This window comes from Dipodomys spectabilis, unplaced genomic scaffold (genome assembly GCF_019054845.1).
Source record: "Dipodomys spectabilis isolate Male_0828 unplaced genomic scaffold, ASM1905484v1 ptg000169l, whole genome shotgun sequence".
Classification (NCBI taxonomy): domain Eukaryota; kingdom Metazoa; phylum Chordata; class Mammalia; order Rodentia; family Heteromyidae; genus Dipodomys; species Dipodomys spectabilis.
The window spans coordinates 8,856,118-8,862,117 of NW_024870846.1; positions in this window are offsets into that span (position 1 = coordinate 8,856,118).

Below are 6,000 nucleotides of genomic sequence, written 5' to 3' on the forward strand. Positions count from 1 at the left end.
TAGGTGGCTAATTGGTGATGAGTCCGTGTGGATTTTCCTGCCCAGGCTGGCTTTTAACTGCAATCCTCACACCTCAGCTTCCTGAGGAGCTGGGATTCCAGGTGTGAGCCACCAGTGCCCAGCTACCGGCCCATACCATAAAATGTGTCTTTCCAAATGGAGCAGGTGGCAGGGCTTTGTCATGGCTCAGACCTTCAAACAAGTGTTCTCTGCCACACTTGAACCTGGCTGAGGATATTGGCATTCAATTAGTAAAGGTAAAATGCTCTGGGTGGTAATTTTATCAACGGGCCAGACCAGGCATGGGGGACCGTGCTGGACGCATGGTGATCTTGCAGGTGACCGCTCCTTGGTAGGGAGGGCCAGGCAATGGTGACAGAGCTGCACACACAGCCTTGCCCCTCCCCCGCAAGATCCTGGCGGCCAGCCCCGGAGAGGCGCCCCAGCACCCCCACGGGGCCCGGCCCAGAGCCGCCCCCCCTCTGCTGCCCACAGACATCGGACACATTGATTTCCGGTCACCACCGTCCCAGGCTTGATTGGTAAACCTCTTCTCTTTTTTTACCTTTTAATGATTGTGTGCTGTTTATTTTAATTTATTTTTCCTTGACTAATCGCTGGGTTGATCAGATAGTGTGTTGTTGACTTCTGACCAACATTTATAGTAATTAAAAAAAAAGATAGTGGTGAGGAACAAAATCATAGAGCTTTGGAAAAAACTACAACTCCACACACACACACACACACTCCTATACACACACAATCATACACACTCCTATACATACACACATCATATACACTCCTATACACACACACTACTATATACACAATCATACACACTCCTATACACACACTCCTATACATACACACAATCATGCACACTCCTATACACACACACTCCTATACACACACAATCATGCACACTCCTATACATACACACTCCTATATACACAATCATACACACTCCTATATACACACTCCTATACACACACAATCATACACACTCCTATACACACACACTACTATACATACACACAATCATGCACACTCCTATACACATACTCCTATATACACAATCATACACACTCCTATACACACACACTCCTATACACACACTCCTATACACACACAGTCATGCACACTCCTATACACACACTCCTATACACACACAATCATGCACACTCCTATACACACACACATTTCTTGGAATGTGCTGTCAAAGCGTCAGCATGGATAGCTTCACATCAGATCGCGGACGAGTGGTCAGCTGGGCAAAGTGCACCCATGAACACCAGCAAATAAGAGCAACAGCGGGAGGCGGGCCCCATCTCACTCCCTATAGACTGCCATGTGCAATTACATGAGCAGAAACTGCACATGGAAATTAAAGTCTGCTTCTCAAAACACTGCTCACAAAGGCAGCAGATTTCATTGCCTTCCTGCATGTCTCTATCTGGGCCTAGCACCCTCTCTCTGACTACAACTTTATTTAGCTCTAATACTCTCTTTCATTTTCATATTCATACATGTCTATGCACCTATGCATGATTTGCATGTTCATATACATGTATTTACATATGCATCTACTTACACATATACATACTATTGCATATGTGCATGCATTTACATAGATAAATGTGATATTATTTTCATTCCATCCACTACCAGACCTCACTCACAGCTTAAACCTGAACTTGAGTGGGTGGGACCCAGGACTCACATTTGTTTGGATAAACTTTGACCTGCCTTTTTTGTGGACTGATTTTCCTTAGGTCAGTGTGACATTGACATCTGTTGATTAGCCATTGGACTGATCACATAGGTCAGAGTCACAAAGTGTTATAATAAATGGATAGGAAAAAGGACTGTTAGTGATGTTTACCTGATGGGAAACAAAAAGAAGCAAGGAAAGCAAGCAAGCGGGGGAAGGGGGGGAGGAAGGGAGAGAGAGTACAAAAGAGAAGAAAGAAAGGAAAGGAAGAAAGACGGAGGGAGAGAGGGAGGGAGAGAGAGAGCAAAAGGGAAGGAAGGAAGGAAGGAAGGAAGGAAGGAGGGAGAGGGAGGGAGGGGGGAGAAGGAGAGGGAAGGAGGCAGTGGAAGAAAACTTGTGGTAGATTTTGGTTTGTATGCTAAGGTCAGTAAGATAGACATAATTTTTTCAATATCATATAGATTTCTTAGGGCAACACATTTGAAACTACTGAGGAAAATTAAATAGCAATCTACACATTCTTTAAGTTAATTGCTTGCCATTCAGCATTTATTGAGTGCCTGCTACCGATGAAACCCTGCCAGGAGGGTGTATACTGTAGCTCCCCAGCCAGGGAGATGTCTACCACAAAAAGCACATTGCTTACTTCCTCTCCAACAAGCTGCCAGGCTAAAATCACTTGAAAATATTCCTAATACAAATCTTGAGAGTGTCAATGGCATCTAAATAAAAGCACTTTACAACTCTGAAGGAACAGGAAGTGTGGAGAGTGAGGCTGGAGCTGTGGCCACCTAAGCGCATGCTGGACTTAGCCCTGGGCAGCGTGCCCGCGAGGCCTCGGGGCTGAGGGTGGACGGCAGTGTGGGCAGCGTGCCCGCTGGGTCTCGGGGCTGCGGGTGGACGGCAGTGTGGGGAGCGTGCCCGTGAGGCCTCGGGGCTGAGGGTGGACGGCAGTGTGGGGAGCGTGCCCACGAGGCCTCAGGGCTGAGGGTAGACGGCAGTGTGGGGAGCGTGCCCGCGAGGCCTCGGGGCTGAGGGTGGACGGCAGTGTGGGGAGCGTGCCCGCGAGGCCTCGGGGCTGAGGGTGGACTTAGCCCTGGGCAGCGTGCCCGCGAGGTCTCAGGGCTGAGGGTGGACTTAGCCCTGGGCAGCGTGCCCGCGAGGCCTCGGGGCTGAGGGTGGACGGCAGTGTGGACAGCGTGCCCGCGAGGCCTCGGGGCTGAGGGTGGACGGCAGTGTGGGCAGCGTGCCCGTGAGGTCTCGGGGCTGAGGGTGGACGGCAGTGTGGACAGCGTGCCCGCGAGGCCTCGGGGCTGAGGGTGGACGGCAGTGTGGGCAGCGTGCCCGCGAGGTCTCGGGGCTGAGGGTGGACGGCAGTGTGGGCAGCGTGCCCGCGAGGCCTCGGGGCTGAGGGTGGACGGCAGTGTGGGCAGCGTGCCCGTGGGGTCTCGGGGCTGAGGGTGGACGGCAGTGTGGGCAGCGTGCCCGCGGGGTCTCAGGGCTGAGGGTGGACTTAGCCCTGGGCAGCACTGATATGTGGCCTCACATCTGAAAAGTGGTAGATGAGGAAGACTTTGGCATCTGGATTGGAACTGATGTAAATGGTTTATTAGAAGGCTTTGAGAGTGAAATTTTTGACCAGAAAGAAATGCAGCAATTCACCTGAGAAACCAAAATGACATTTTTTTAACTTCTTCTGGGCCTGGGCTGGAAAGCCATGAAAGGACCGTGAGGTTGACGCTGGGGCTTCGCTCCACTCACGGGGGCTCGCCCGGAAAAGCCTCAGAGGAGGCGTGAGATAGAAACGTGGAGGCATGTCTGCTGGATATAAAGCGTACAGAACATGCAAGAGTATAAAAAGAAAGTCAAAACTGCAAAACTATTATTAACAAACACAGCCGTGCGCTCCAGCAGACACAACAATAGCTAAAGCCCACAATGAACGTTTGGGTCAGAGGGGCATAGAAGACAACCTCTCCCAAAGACGGTGCCTGCCTTCCTCACGTCTGTGCGACTTTAAGAGAGCGATTAGGACAAGAAAGAGAATGCAGAGTGCGAGAAACAGAAGAGAATCTGAAGACTGCATGGTGGGTGTGGAAAGCTGGCGGAATCTGCTGGATGCAAGCGGAGCCCAAGAAGTCAGCACAAAACCCCACCCATTCCCAATGCTGTGAAGCAGAGCACCCAGAAATTAAAATGACAACAGCATCAAAAAAAGATATTTAGAGAGTAACTTGACAAAAGATGCCAAACAGACACCGAGAAATAACACTGTGAGTGAGTAGATTGCCCGGATCAGAAGCTTTGATGTATTCCAAATGTCAGTTCTTTGCAAATCAGTCCACAGACTCAACAAATTTCGAATCTAACTCTAGTCAGGTGTGTGTGTGTGTGTGTGTGTGTGTGTGTGTGTGTGTGTCTGTGTGTCTGTGTGTGTCTGTGTCTGTGTGTCTGTGTGTGTGTGTCTGTGTGTCTGTGTGTCTGTGTCTGTGTCCGTGTGCCCGTCCTGAGGCTTGAATTGGGGGCCTGGGCGCTGGCCCTGAGCTCTTTGAGCCACAGCTCCCCTTCTGGCTTTCTAGTGTCTCACTTTCCTGCCTGCTTCGAGCCACATTCCCCAGATCTCAGCCTCCCCTGAGTGAAGGAGAGACCAGAAACAGCACGGCTTGCCCTTCAGAGCATGTAAGCTTTATTCTTCTTCCTTTACGTTTTCCCTGTCTTTGTCCTCTCTTTAAAAGTTTCTTCCTCCTTCCTCCTCCTCGTCTCCTGTTAGCACCCCAGCTAGTTCTGCAGGAAGGTTGTTGCGCCAGGATATAGGAAAGTTTGGCTTTGCAGTGGAGGTGTAAGACGCAGGCAAGACCAGGGACCCGTCTACAACAGAGGCCGTGGCCACCGCTGACGCCACGTGTGCAGAGCAACATTGCATGCGGAGAGGGGCCGCCCGCTGTAACGGCCTCGCAGGAAAACAGACACGATTAAAGCTGGAGTTTTACAAAAAATATCGGAGCGCATGCCAAAATATAGGCTACATATCCATGTGTCATCTTAGAATAAATAGCGGTTGAGCAGATGAATAAATGAGGGAGAAGAGAGGTAGCCATGCACCAGAACTCCAGAAACGCGAGGGCGCGTGTCTGAGGGAGAGAGGCACCTGGGTTTCCTTGGTGTGGGTGTCCACGTGTGCAGCAGTCACCCCACGCTGAGCCCGCGACTCCCTCCCGACAGTCTGCGTCTGCGTGAGCATCGACCCGGGCAGTGGTGACCTGTTCACCCGACACAGGGCTGTGATGACAATGGGCTTCATCCCTGGGCCCTCCCCCTGCTCCACACCCAGCCATGAGACGCAGCACCAGACGCGCTCTCGCGTGGGGCCCTTGCCTTCCCGTGAGTGGTCCCGAACGCTGCAGAGACCGCCACAAACGAAAACGAGGCAGAGCTGGAAACCACGCAGCGCCCGGGAACCCCAGGAGACACGAGGACCCCATGGAAGGTGGGCCGGGGAACGGAAGATGGCTGGACAAATGAGGGGCGTCTGACGGAGGGTGAGGTCAGCCACTGATCCCGTGTCCATGGGAATTCACGAGCGCGGTGCTGCTTGCTCCTCGCTCAGTGCAGATGCCCGGAGCATGCACCAAGACTGGCACTCGCTGCTCTGCATTGGTCTTTAATTCCCAAACCACCCAGCACCCAAAGTCTACTGGAGACAAACAAAGGCAAACTACACTTCAAACTCAGGCCCCTTCAGCCCCCACACCGAGCCACGCCCACTCAGAACTAACTACACTGTTTTGCGGAACTCATTGAGGAAGGGAACTTTGCTAATTTTGCCAACTTCCACAATGGCCCACTTCATCTCAAATTTGGTTTAGAAACATTGCTCCCTGGTGGATGCCTTCTATATCAGCTGCCATCTGAAAATGAATTTTCACAGCTTAGTTTTAAGCACCCTGGAAATGGGAGTTTGCGATGGAAGTGCTGACACGGTGTGAACGAGGTGGGCGAATGCACGGCTGTAATTTATAATGTCAGCCGGCATTCCAACATGCTCTCCACGCCTGCGCTCCGCACAAAGAGGAGAGGAAGGAACTGTAGTGAATTACTGTGCAATTAATCATTTGACCATGAGGGATTCATTTACTAATTAAAAACGCAAAAAGAGTAAATTGAAATAACCAGTGACTACTAAATCACGTCTTCTGAAGCATCCGCAGGTTGTAATAAATCATGTGCATCAATCAGGGCGGAGACTCTGGGTACCAGAGCCTCAAGACCAGCCCCAGCCCCAAGGCATG